General features: G+C 42.1%; 1 pseudogene; it reads right to left on the reverse strand.

The window, feature by feature from the left end:
- Positions 1-2,914: 2,914 nt before the first annotated feature.
- On the reverse strand, positions 2,915-3,733 carry LOC108524480 (14-3-3 protein zeta pseudogene; annotated as a pseudogene).
- Between the last annotated feature and the right edge of the window lie 10,055 nt (positions 3,734-13,788).

Consider the following 13,788-nt stretch of genomic DNA (forward strand, 5'->3'; position numbering starts at 1 on the left):
ACCCATAATCCCAGCACTTTGGGAGGCTGAGATGGGTGGATCACCTGAGGTCAGGAGTTCGAGATCAGCCTGGCCAACATGGTGAAACCCTTTCTCTACAAAAATACAAAAAAAAATAACCAAGCATGGTGGTGCAAGCCTGTAATCCCAGCTACTCAGGAGGCTGAGACAGGAGAATCACTTGAACCTGGGAGGCAGAGGTTGCAGTGAGCTGAGATCGTGCCACTGCAGTCCAGCCTGGGCAACAAGAGCAAAACTCCATCTCAAAAAACAAAAAAAAAAATTATTAGATTTTTTTTTTTCCTGTTGAATTGAATTCCTTATATATTCAAGTTATTAATCCCTCATCAGATTGATAGTTTGCGAATATTTTCTCCCATTCAATGGATGGTCTCTTCACTTTGTTGATTGTTTACTTTGCTGTGAAGAAGCTTTTTAACTTGATGTGATCCCATTTATCCCTTTTTGCTTTGGTTGCCTATGTTTTTGGGGTATTACTCAAGAAATCTTTGCCCAGACCAATGTCCTGTAGAGTTTCCCCAATGTTTCCTTTTAGTAGCTTCACAGTTTGAGATCTTAGATTTAAGTCTTTGATCCACTTTGATTTTATTTCCTTTATGGTGAGAGACAGGGGTCTAATTTCATTCTGTTGCCTATGGAAATCCAGTTTTCTTAGCACCGTTTATTGAAGAGACTGTTCTTTCTCCAATGTATGTTGTTTGCACCTTTGTCAAAAATGAGTTCACTGTAGATGTATGCATTTGTTTCCGGGTTCTCTGTTTTGTCCCATTGATCTATGTATCTGTTGTTTTATGCCAGTACCATACTCTTTTTGTTACTATAGTTCTGTGATTCCTCCAGTGTTGTGATTCCTCCAGTTTTGTTCTTTTTGCTCAGATGGCTTTAATTATTCTGGGTCTTTTGTGGTTCCATGTAAAATTAAAGATTATTTTTTCTATTTCTTTGAAGAATATCCTCAGTATTTTCATAGGGATTGCACTGAATCTGTAGATTGCTTTAGGAAATATGGACATTTTATCAATATTGATTTTTCCAATCCATGAATATGGAATATCTTTCTATTTTTTGTGTTCTTTTCAATTTCTTGCATCAATGTCGAATAGTTTTCATTATAGAGATTTTTCACTTCTTTGGTTAAGTTTGTTTCTAGATATTTTATTTTATTTGTAATAATGTAAACGGAATTACTTCCTTGATTTATTTTTCAGATTGTTTGCTGTTAGCATACAGAAATGCTACTGATTTTTGTAGTTGATTTGTACTCTGCCACTTTACTGAATTTGTTTTCAGTTCTAATAGTTTTGTAGTGAAATCTTTAGGTTTTTGCAAATATAAGATTATATCACCTGCAAACAAGAAAAATTTGACTTCTTCCTTTCTTTGGGTGCCTTTCTTTCTGTTGTCTGATTGCTCTAGCTAGGAATTTCAGTACTGTGTTGAATAATAGTAGTGAAAGTGAGCATCCTGGTCACCTTCCAGATCTTAGAAGAAAGACTTTCGGTTTTTCCCTGTTCAGTATGATTCTAGCTGTGGATCTGTCATATATGCCTTTTATTTTGTTGAGGTATGTCTCATCTATACCCAGTTGTTGTTTTTTTCCATTCATAAAACTTTTATTCCACTTACATGAATTTAATAAATGTGTCCTTAACAATTATGCTTGGATTGTTCATGAAAATTTCATAAGACATTAGGCCGGGCGAAGTGGCTCATGCCTATAATTCCAGCACTTTGGGAGGCCGAGGCGGGCGGATCACAAGGTCAGGAGATCGAGACCATCCTGGCTAACACGGTGAAACCCCGTCTCTACTAAAATGCAAAAAATTAGCCGGGCGTGGCGGCGGGCGCCTGTAGTCCCAGCTACCTGGGAGGCTGAGGCAGGAGAATGGCGGGAACCCAGGAGGTGGAGCTTGCAGTGAGCCGAGATCGCACCACTGCACTCCAGACTGGGCGACTGAGCAAGACTCTGTCTCAAAAAGAAAAAGAAAAAAAGAAAATTTCATAAGACATTAAACAAACATATTTCCCTGTTAACTATTTTTACAGCGCATGTATGATAGGCAACTATCAAAAAAAAAATCACAAAAGCAAAAAACCTAAAAAAAAGTTAAATACATGGGTTTTTGTTTTACTGCTGTGCTTGATATACATGACGTAATGAATACCAGGCAATTCATTTTTACTGCATCTTTACTTTTACATTTGTTCTTAGGTTGCCTAAAACATTTAAATACAAATAAAATGAGTGTAGCAAAATAATGAAAGCTAACAGCAGGTAACTTTACAAATAATGGAATGTGAACCGTTTCTGCCCTTATCCAGAGTAAAATGGGTCACAATTTTGTCTAAAGGAACACTTCTGCAGCTGTAGTCAAAGGTACGCACATTGAGACTGAGTATTCCACAGATACACATGGTTTAACATGTGGTATCAATGGGATATCTGTTTCTGCCGCAGCCTTGTAAATGCTCCAAACCTTGAAGTATCCACAATTACTACACCTGTGACTGGAACCAAACGATCCCTTTTATTCCCCACCAGGACAAACCAATATGTAGGCAGTTTTCTTTGCTTAGACATGGAAGCAGTTTTAACACTGGCCCTTGTGAAGCCACAATGTACCAACAGTACTATGCAAAACATTAATAACTTGTATAAAAATTCCACATCCCCATATTGGCCACCTCAAGATGAAAACAGCTCCCTAAATGTTAACTGGCTCTGCTCCCCTAATAATAAACACAAAAACCACTTGGGAAATATAGAAATTCAAATAGAAGTAACATAAACCTGTCATAAATTATAAACAAAAAACTATTTGTGGACAGCATAGGTGACAAATGGTCTACTGTGTAAATTTTAGAATGAGGCAGACAAAAGTTGGAAGGCCGGTTAATTTTCTTCTCCTTCTCCTGCTTCAGCTTCGTCTTCTTGGATATCCGATGTCCAGAATGTCAAGCTGTCTCTCAGTAATTGCATTATTAGTGTGCTGTCTTTGTATGACTCTTCACTTAATGTATCAAGTTCAGCAATGGCTTCATCAAAAGCTGTCTTTGCAAGAGAGCAGGCTTTCTCTGGGGAATTCAGAACCTCACAAGAGAACACAGAGAAGTTAAGGGCCAGACTCAGTCTGATAGGATGTGTTGGTTGCATTTCCTTTTTGCTGATTTCAAAAGCTTCTTGGTATGCTTGTTGTGACTGAGCCACAATCCCTTTCTTGTCATCACCAGCGGCAAACTCAGCCAAGTAACAGTAGAGATCGCATTTCATTTTCAAATAGAAGAATTTGCTCTCTGCTTGTGAAGCACTGGGGATCAAGAACTTTTCCAAAAGAGGCAGTACATCATTGCAGCTATCTCTTAGCTCCGTCTCAATCTTCTCTCTGTATTCTTGAGCCATCTGCTGCTTTTTTCTCAGCACTTTTCGTCCTTTGTTCAATACTTGAGATGACCCTCCAAGATGACCTACAGTTTCCTACAACATTTTTATAAGCAACTGAGAAAAGATTCCTCCCCTCATTGGATAATTAAGCTCCTTGCTCAGTTACAGACTTCATGCAGGTTGCCTTGTCATCATATCACTCAGCCTGCTCGGCCAGTTTGGCCTTCTGAACCAGCTCATTTTTATCCATGACTGGATGTTCCCGCAGTGGGCTCACCTCGCACTGGCGCGAGCTCGCCCCAGTCTACCTGGGGGGCGCTGCCGGGCTGGGCCTGGGCTCCACAGCCTGCCTATACCCAGTTTTTAAAAAATTGTTTTGTTTATTTTTGTTGTTGTTGTTGTTTTAATCATGAAGGGATGTTGAATTTTATCAAATGCTTTTTCAGCATCAATTGAAATGATCATGTGATTTTTTCCTTCATTCTGCTGATATGATGTATCACATTAATTAATTTGCATATGTTGAAACATCCTTGCATCCCTAGGATGAATCCCACTTGGTCATGATCTTTTTAACTGTTGTTGAATTTACTGTGCTAGTATTTTGTTGAGGATTTTTTGCATCAATGTTTATCAGAGATATTAGCCTGTAGTTTTCTTTTTCTGATGTATCTTTATCTGGTTTTGGTATCAGGGTAATACTGGCCTTGTAGCATGAGTTTGGAAGTATTCCCTTCTCTATTTTTTGGAATAGTCTGAGCAGGATTGGTTGGTCCTTCTTTAAATGTTTGGTAAAATTCAGCAGTAAGTCACTGGGTCCTGGGCTTTCTTTGCTGGAAGACTTTTATTATGGCTTTGATCTCATTACTTGTTATTGGTCTACTCAGGTTTCGGGTTTCTTCATGATATAATCTAGGTAGGTTGTGTGTGTCTGGGAATTTATCTGCTTCTTCTAGGTTTTTCAATTTATTGGCGTAGAGTTGCTAATGGTAGTCTGTAATGATCCTCAGAATTTCTACATATCAGTTGTAATCTCTTTTTTTATGTCTGATTTTATTTAGGTCTTCCTTCTTTTTTTCCTAGTCTAGCTAAAGCTTCGTCCATTTTGTTTATCTTTTTTTAACAAAAAAAACACAAAACAATTTTTCATTTCATTGATTTTTTGTGTTGTTTTCATTTTTATTTCATTTATTTCTGCTCTGATCTTTATTACTTTTTTCTTCTACTAATTTTGAGTTTGGTTTGCTCTTTCCCAGTTATTTAGATGCATCATTAGGTTGTTTATTTGAAGTTTTTTTTACTTTTTTGATGTAGGCACTTATTGCTATAAATTTTCCTCTTAGTACTGCTTTTACTTTATCCCATAGATTTTAATATGTTGTGTTTCCATTATGGTTTGTTTTAAGAAAATTTGCAGTTTCATTCATAATCTCTCCATTGACCCACTGGTCATTCAAGAGCATATTGTTTAATTTCCATGTGCTCGTATAGTTTTTTTTTTTTTTTGATACGGATTCTTGCTCTGTCACCCAGGCTGGAGTGCAGTGGCGTGATCTCGGCTCACTGCAAGCTCCACCTCCTGGGTTTTAGGAGGATATAGTAGTGTAATGTAACCTCCATGTAGTTTCTTCAGCCGTTATCCACACTAGTGGCATTTGGCCATTTCTCAGTGGCCTAGTCTGAAATAATTTGTGGCAACGGTGGTGCAACTTTGCCAGGGCTGGGTTCACTGGCCTGTTTCTCAGGTCAGAGGCATGTGTGTGCATATGGTGAATTGACCAACTTGGGATCTGGATCACTGGGGTTGGGACCACTGGGGTTGGAGCCATGGGGCTATTACTTTCTCTAGGAGTATGAGTTGTTTGGCCACCCTGGGGACATGCCTGCCAGAAGTGGCTCACAGAGCTGTTTCTCAAAGGCCTAGGACATGGGTATAAGGCTGCTCAGCTGACCTGGAGGGGTGTCCACCAGGAGGCCAGCAGGGCTGTCTCTTAGGCCTGGTATATGGGCGCATAGCTGCTTGGGTGGCCTAGGGATGCACCTGATGGGGAGATCCATGGGACATTTTCTCAGGCCAGGACACAGCTGCACAACTGCTTGACTGGTCTGGGGGTGTTTCTGTAGTGGGTGTCCCACTGGGCTGTTTTGTAGGTCTGAGATATAAGCACAGGGCTGTTTGGTTGGCCTGCAGGTATGCCCACAAGAGGTGGCCTGTGGGGCTGTTTTTGGTGCCTGAGACATGGATGCACACCTGCTTTGTTGGTGTAGGAGACAGGTCTTCTGGGGGCAAGCACAGGGTTGTTGCTTATGCTCATGACAGCTTCATGGCTGCTCAGTTGACCTGGGGATACTTCTGCTGGAGATGGCCCACAGGGCTGTTTCTTAGGCCTGGTATGCAGGCACATAGCTTCTTAGCCAGCCCAGGGCATGTTCACTAGTGATGGCCCACAGAGCTGTTTCTCAAGTCCTGGATATGGGCTCTTGGCTGCTTGACTGGCTTGGGGTCGTGCCTACCAGGGGCAGCCTGCAGGAGTATTTCCCAGGTCTTTATGGGAAATGCAGGGCCATTAGGCAGGCCAGGGGCATGTCTGCAGAGGCAAGGGTGCTGTGGGGTTGTTTCTCAGGTCCTGAGCATGGGAGCATAGCCACTGCACTGGCCTGGGGGCATATTAGCTACTAGGAGGCTCAGGGGCCTCTCTCTCTTGTGGGAGGGTGCAGAGCAGTTTGGCCAGCTCAAGACAAGTTGGCCCTGGGCGGGACTGGCAGACTGTTCCTCTGGCTGGAAGTACAGTAAGCAGGGGTTTGTTTTCTTGCTGTGCAGGACGAGAGTCACAGCTGATCCTAGGCCCAGGCTCTGTGCAGCTGACGGATGGCATTCAGCCAAGCGTGTGGTGTGGGCTTGGCCTAATGAAGATGGAGCACCCCAGTGCTGGAGATATGCAGTGGCTACGGGCCCCCAGAACAGGGTGTGCTTCAGAGTTTGCTCTTTTCTCAAGATGGCATTATGATGCAGCAGCTTGGCCCACAGGGAGTGGGATGGGGGGAATGGGGAGTGCGCACCTTGCTCTCCTGATCTGGAGCAGTGTAGCTGCATGAATTCCCAGCAGCTCTTCAAACTGGGCTCAGGGCTTGGGAAGACTGTAGGATTCTTCTGTAATAAGGACTGTAGGTTTTTGCAGTGGCAGTGGGGGCTGGTGGAGATCTTGTGCTTACCTTTTCCCGGGAATAAGAAGTCTCTCCTGACTCGGGGCACATCCAATCCAGGCGGGGGAGACAGGGCTATAGAGGCCCAGTGCCTCCTCGCTGCCCTCCTGGATTTCTAATCACCACAGGTGCATCTCCACTCCCCCACCACACTCCACCACTCTCCCTTCCATGCTGCAGTCAAACATTAATCTGTTTATTCGTTGTGTTGGGCCTTTCTTGTGGGATAGATGAATACCAGGCATCTCTCGCCAGCCATCTTGCTGACATCACTTACTATTGAAGGATTTTAAGCAGAGGTGTGACTTCATGAAACTTATGTTTTAAAACATTAATGAGTTGGAAGCTGGGGGCAGATGGGGATGGTTAATGGATACAGAAAAATAGCTAGAAAGAATTAATAAGATCTACTTTTTGGACCTGCCTGGCCAACATGGTGAAACCCTGCCTCTACTAAAAATACAAAAATTAGCCGGGCATGGTGGAGAGCACCTGTAATTTCAGCTACTTGGGAGGCTGAGGCAGGAGAATCCCTTGAACCTGGGAGATAAAGGTTGCAGTGAGCTGAGATCGCACCATTGCACTCCAGCCTGGGCAACAAGAGTGAGACTCTGTCTCAAAAAAAAAAAAAAAAAAATCTACCCTTTGATGTCACAACAGGGTGACTGCTGTAGCCATAATTGTACATTTTAAAATAACTAAAAGAGTATTATTGGATTGTTTGTAACACAAAGGATAAATGCTTAAGGGATGGATACCCCTTTCTCTATGAATGTGATTATTATGCATTGCATGCCTGTATCAAAACATCTCATGAATCCCATAAATATATACGCCTATATACCCACAAAAATTTAAAAAAGTTTTAAAAACCCACTAATGAGTCAACAAAGTTTATGCTTCTGCTTTCTGGCAAAAAAGACTCTCCTGAGCTAAACCTTTCCTACCAAACCAGTCTATTTTTCATTCCTCTCCATCTTTTCATGTGTGATAGTCGCATTAATTCAAAGTTCAGCCCTTATAGAAGTGTTCTTCCCCTCTCCCTTCTCCTGTGGGAGCACAGTGTCTGTATAAGGGAAAGTTTACTACTCTTCCCTGGGTACAGCTGGTCTATGTGTTGCCATTTTCTGCTGGACTCCAATTGAGCTGTCTCAACCAACTTATCTCTAATCCATCCCTGTCCATTAACTTCTGTCCTAGAATCCACTTGGGATGGACAAACACTACCACTAGAACTCTGGAAGCACCAAACTCCATTACTGCTCTCACCTCAGTAGCCCGGGAGTCCCTTGGTCTTGCAGTCCTCTCGGTACCCTGGGGCTACACAGGAACTTTTGAATCGCTTCTAGATATAGACCATTCAGAACCCAGCATGATTTCAGCAGTGCTCCCTAGACACTTGCCTTCACAGATGCTGTGCTATCGCCCACTCTTCCCTCCCCCATCTCCATGTCAAACATAGAGCTTCTCTGAGGCTTGTACCCTGCCACCAAGATCAAAGGATCTCAGGTCACCCTTCTCCCTATCTGAATATTTCTGTTGCATCATCCCACCTCCATACTCCCACTCTCAATGAAAAGTGCTTATTTTTATTTCACCTCCTCTGGAGGGAGTTTCCCCTTTATCATATGCTCCTTTTTTTAGGTGGGGACCATTTTGATGGAATGGCGGCAGGGGAATATGATTGGATTTTTTTTAATGATTTGGATTAGGGTGTCTGTGAAAAAAAATCCACATCAATCTATTATCAAACTGTTATCTCCATTTAAATTATTTGCTTATGGTCTGTCTCAACTAGAAGAACAAACTCCACAAGGGTGGGACTCCCTTTTCTGTTTTCTTTACTGCTGTATCTCCAGCACCTAGCACAGGGTCTATTACTCAATAAATATTTGTGGGGAAAAAAAACGAAGGGATGAGATGAGCAAACCAATGAATGATGAGTGAGTTATTCTATTAGTACTGGGATCTGTTGAAGAATTTTGAGCAGAGGATTAAAGTAATCAGATTTTCAGGTAATCAAATATCATTAAGCTGTGACAGTCACCATAAGCAGCAATCTGTATTGTCCCCCCCCCAATAGCCCCCCATGTAACAGCTATTAGCTCTCAAGCAGGCATACTGTGGTGGGAGAATTCACTGCTGCAAATATTCAGATTCGTGAACAGCCTCCTGAGAAGAGCTGAAGAGAGATCACAAACCTAAAACGGCCTCCCCTGACTCTTCATCTTCTTTTTTCCCCTCTCTTTCTCCCTAACACTGGGGGCCCTTTAGTCCCCTGAAGAAGCTATACATTGTAACCCTTTCAGAGAATTTCAGCTGAGATCTGGATACCCAGCCCACTCTGCTATTATATTTGCATTTCAAGCTTAATTTGTCTATAACATTACAACTTTTATACTCCTACATTTCTGCTGTTATAATCATAAAGAATACTATTTTGGGGCTTCTCTTTTGCAAGTGAAATTAGCATTTCCACGTAAAATAGAGAAGAAAAATTGTTGATTATCTCACTAAAATCCAAGCCTGAAGTTTAATTTCTCAGTGTCTGGGAGGAGCCACTGGTTTGTGCAGGTTTCTCAGTGTACTTAAGTGCTGCTGAGACTCATGCTTCGGGTCTCTTGTGTCAGGGGATAACCTGGTTGACTCTTCCTTTGGTAAAAAAGAAGGAACCTGAGATAAGACATCCCATTTGGGTGTGTCTGAAATGGTTTACCATCTCTTGTTCCTTACCTTTACGGGATTTCTGACACAAGGGTAGAGTGCAGAAGCCTCTTCACTGAAGGAGGCACCCAGAATCCTGTGGGCCTAGTGTGCTAAATAAAGACAGTGCAGGACTTTGTGGCCAGTGCTCACCTCCAGAGCAGAATCAAGGGATATATCAGGAAAGGGGCTGGAAGGAAGCGAAGGAGCTCTAAATGCATTTTCACAAAGATCAGGGACATTTACTCCTGGTATTTATGAAGATTTCTAGTAATGGTATGACTATTCTTATCTTATGGAATCTTGCCATTAGGGAACTGATGTTTTAGAATAACAAAGAAGCTAACAAACTTCTCAGATAGGGTCAGGGATGTGGAGAGGAACTAGCCCAGATTACCTTTTCAACATCTTTCAATATTATAACTCCAATTCTAATGTTAAAAAGCTAAATATTGTTCATAAACTTGTTTCAGTGTCTGAAGGGGGAGGATTAAATTGGGAAACTGCATCCTAGTTTGAAACATATGTAGGTGATATGGTCTGGATTTGTGTCCCTGCCCAAATCTCATGTCGAATTGTAATCCCCAGTTGGAAGTGGGGCCTGGTGGGAGATGATTGGATCATGGGGCAAAGTTCTCATGAATGGGTTAGCACCATCCCTTCGATGCTGTTCTCCTGATGGTGAGTGAGTTTTCATGAGATGTGGTTGTTTAAAAGTGTGTGGCACCATAAGAATGGTATAATGAGGCCTGGCACGGTGGCTCACGCGTGTAATCCCAGCTCTTTGGGAGGCCGAGGCGGGTGGATCACAAGGTCAGCAAATCCAAACCATCCTGGCTAACATGGTGAAACCCCATCTCTACTAAAAATACAAAAAATTAGCCTGGCGTGATGGCTGGCGCCTGTAGTCCCAGCTAATCAGGAGGCTGAGGCAGGAGAATGGCGTGAACCCGGGAGGCGGAGCTTGCAGTGAGCCAAGGTGGCACCACTGCACTCCAGCCTGGGGAACAGAGCGAGACTCCGTCTCAAAAAAAAAAAAAGGTATAACAAACTTGAGGACTCGGGGGAAGGGTCGGAGGGGGTTGAGGGATAAAAGACTACATATTAGGTACAGTGTACACTGCTCAGGTGATGGATGCATCAAAATTTCAGAAATCATCACTAAAGAACTCATCCATGTAACCAAAACCACCTGTACTCCAAAACTATTGAAATACAATAAAAATAAAAAATAAATAAAAAATTGAGAAGTGTGTGGCCCCTCCCCCTTCTGTCCTGGGCCTCCTGCGCAAGTGCCTGCTTCTGCTTTGCCTTCCACCATGACAGAGCTCCCTGAGGCCTCACCGGAAACAGAAGCCACCATGCTTCCTGTACAGCCTGCAGAACTGTGAGCCAATTAAACCTCTTTTCTTTATAAACTACCCAGCCTCAGGTATTTCTTTATGGCAATGTGAGAATGGACTAACACACTAGTCAAGAAGTCAGCCTGGGAAGATACTGGTGGAAGTGGGAAAAGAGGGCAAGAGGCTAAATCCTGAGTCTATAGAATGTGAAATTAACTTGTTTCAGGGTTATATTGAAGGGACTTGGGCTTCCATCTCAACCCATAAGCCTGAAAGAAAGAGAAGTGTAAGTCCTTATGGTGTAAGGAGTGACTACTTTCCCATGAAATCACGGGAGGGTGAGAACACAACAGTGAGAACCTAGGGCTCCTCTCTATCTCCAGAAACTTCTCTCTGGTCTTCAGGCACCTGGCATCTCCTAGGGGCTTAATCCTGCTTCTGTCTATCATCTGTACCTGCTTTTTTCAACATAGCCAATATTCCCCTGGGCTAAGGGGGTTCAGAATGCTGTTTGCAACCCCAACCCATGCCCAAATGTTAGGAAACTGAGCCCATTTTTTTCTCATGCTGAAACAGCAAGAGCTCCAGGGATGTGGTAAGAGATTCAAGCATGGAAAAGGGAGTTGAACTTTGATGTCTTCTAGCCCAGAGGTTCTGCAGAGGGCAAATGGGCAGACTCACAGTAGCTGTCTTTCTCTAGGATCCTACTGTATGGGATACCAGGGGAAAGGATGTCATAATTACCTCTTAGTTACTTTTACCTATGCTCTCGCTAGCCTCACCTAACCACTGTTCAATATCCCATGTACTAGGTACCTGGCACAAAATAGATCCTCAGTAAATGTGTGCTGAATAAACTATATTAAAAATGTGCCAAGGCAATTTTAAATGAATAAAATTAGTAATGAAATTATGGATAATTTTTCTATTTTTCCAAATTTCAGTATAGTGTTACTACCTGTATAATAGTCTTTTCCTTAAATATTTTACAATTAATAAGTATATTCTTAAATAAAAAATATATAAGTATATACTTAGGTAATTTTATGTAAAATTAATAGTTTATAAATATATTTTACCTATCACTATAAAATACTATTTTATATAAAATTCAGAAAATTTTCTCCACATATTTTCTAAATATACTGCAATCACTGAATCACTGCTTCTCTCTTCTCTATCACAACCTAACTCCCACTAGAATGTAAGCCCCTCCACCATGATAACATGAGTCCCCTCCCCACAATATAAGCTTCATGAGAGCAGGAACTCATTTTCTTCTTTTTTTAAAGAGGCAGGCTCTTGATATGTTGCCCAGGCTGGCCTCAAACTCCTCGGCTCAAGGGATCCTCCTGCCTCAGCCTCCTGAGTATATACTACATGCATGCCACCATGCCCTGCTAACAAACTCCTTTTATGTTCACCACTATTTCCTTAGCTCCAAGAACAATGCCTGATAAGTAGTAGTCACCAATAAATATTGCTGAACAAGTGAATAAACGTGTATGCATCTTTATTCAAAGTCAGAAACACTAAAGCAATCAAGTAGAGGCAATAAGAATAAATATATTACAGATTTTCTTATGATATTAATAATGGCTAATATTTATTAAGCATTTATTAAGTAAATAAGCTGGCACTATGGTAAGCACTGGCCACATAAAAATTCTATGATATAGACTCACTCTATTATTAATTTTATTTCAAAAAACCTGGAGGAGGCTGGGCACAGTGGCTTGCACCTGTAATCCCAGCACTTTGGGAGGCTGAGGCGGGCAGATCATGAGGTCAGGAGATCGAGATCATCCTGGCTAACACAGTGAAACCCCATCTCTACTAAAAATACAAAAAAATTAGTCGGGCGTGGTGGCAGGTGCCTGCAGTCCCAGCTAATCAGGAGGCTGAGGCAGGAGAATGGCATCAACCTCAGCTTGCGCTGAGATCGCACCACTGCACTCCAGCCTGGGCAACAGAGCGGGATGCTGTCTCAAAACAAACAAACAAACAAAAAGCCTGGAGGAAACTGAAGTTAGAGAGTTTATTAATTTTTTTTTTTTTTTTTGAGACAGAGTCTTGGTCTGTCACCAGGCTGGAGTGCAGTGGCATGATCTTGGCTCACTGCAACCTCTGCCTCCCAGGTTCAAGCGATTCTCCTGTCTCAGCCTCGTAAGTAGCTGGGATCACAGGCAGGTGCCACCACAGCTGGCTAATTTTTGTACTTTTCGTAGAGACGGGGTTTCACTGTGTTAGCCATGCTGGTCTCAAATTCCTGACCTCAAGTGATCCACTCGCCTCAGCCTGAGATTATTATTGTTATTAGGTCCTTCCAGATGATATATTTTTTAATTTAGCAAAGCACTGAACCATCTTCACGAGTTATTCTTCATAATAAAATTACAGAGTAAGACAACGTCCAAGTTCTTATTATATAGATTATCAAAATCACACTGGGAGTAACAGAGTTGCAATGAAGATTTTGATTCCACAATTTCAGTGTGTGGCCACAGCCACTCAGATTCTTTCCCACATGTAGTAACATTGCTCATGTCACAAGGCTATGGTGAGGGAGAGTTAATAAGTAATTACAAAATTCTTTGTAAATACAGAGTGCTGTACAAATGCAAAACATCTACAACAACAGTAATTAGTTCTAATCACTATCTCTATTCTGTGTGCAGCTGTCTCTCAAAATTCATTTTGGGAGTTTAATCACCCCATCGCAATAAATAAAGTAACCTCCCTCTTTCTCTGACCCTGCTGAGAGCTGTCCCTCGTTCCTCCCAGCTGCTGAACATGCCTCCTATGTACCCCCAGCCCACCCCTCCTACTCTCAGCAAAGGCTGAATTCTGACATTAATTGGAAAAAAAAACAGGACCTCCTGAGCCTTAAGCTTTTCAAAATCCCTGACTCTCAAACAAAATTGGGCACAAGGGCTGGAGAAGTATACAGACCTTTCAAAATAGGATTCTGCCCTTCCCTTACACAGGAAGGGAACTTTTCCTTCCTTGGAGCTCCAGTAATGCTCGGGTAGCTATGGTGAAGTACCAGGTTGACAAATTATCATTTATTTAGCAATGTAAGGCACATAATGGGTGCTGAATAATGTAGTAGTCATGTCAAAGATCAATTCAACA

This window comes from Rhinopithecus bieti, unplaced genomic scaffold, assembly GCF_001698545.2.
Source record: "Rhinopithecus bieti isolate Rb0 unplaced genomic scaffold, ASM169854v2 scaffold_82876, whole genome shotgun sequence".
Taxonomy (NCBI): Eukaryota; Metazoa; Chordata; class Mammalia; order Primates; family Cercopithecidae; genus Rhinopithecus; species Rhinopithecus bieti.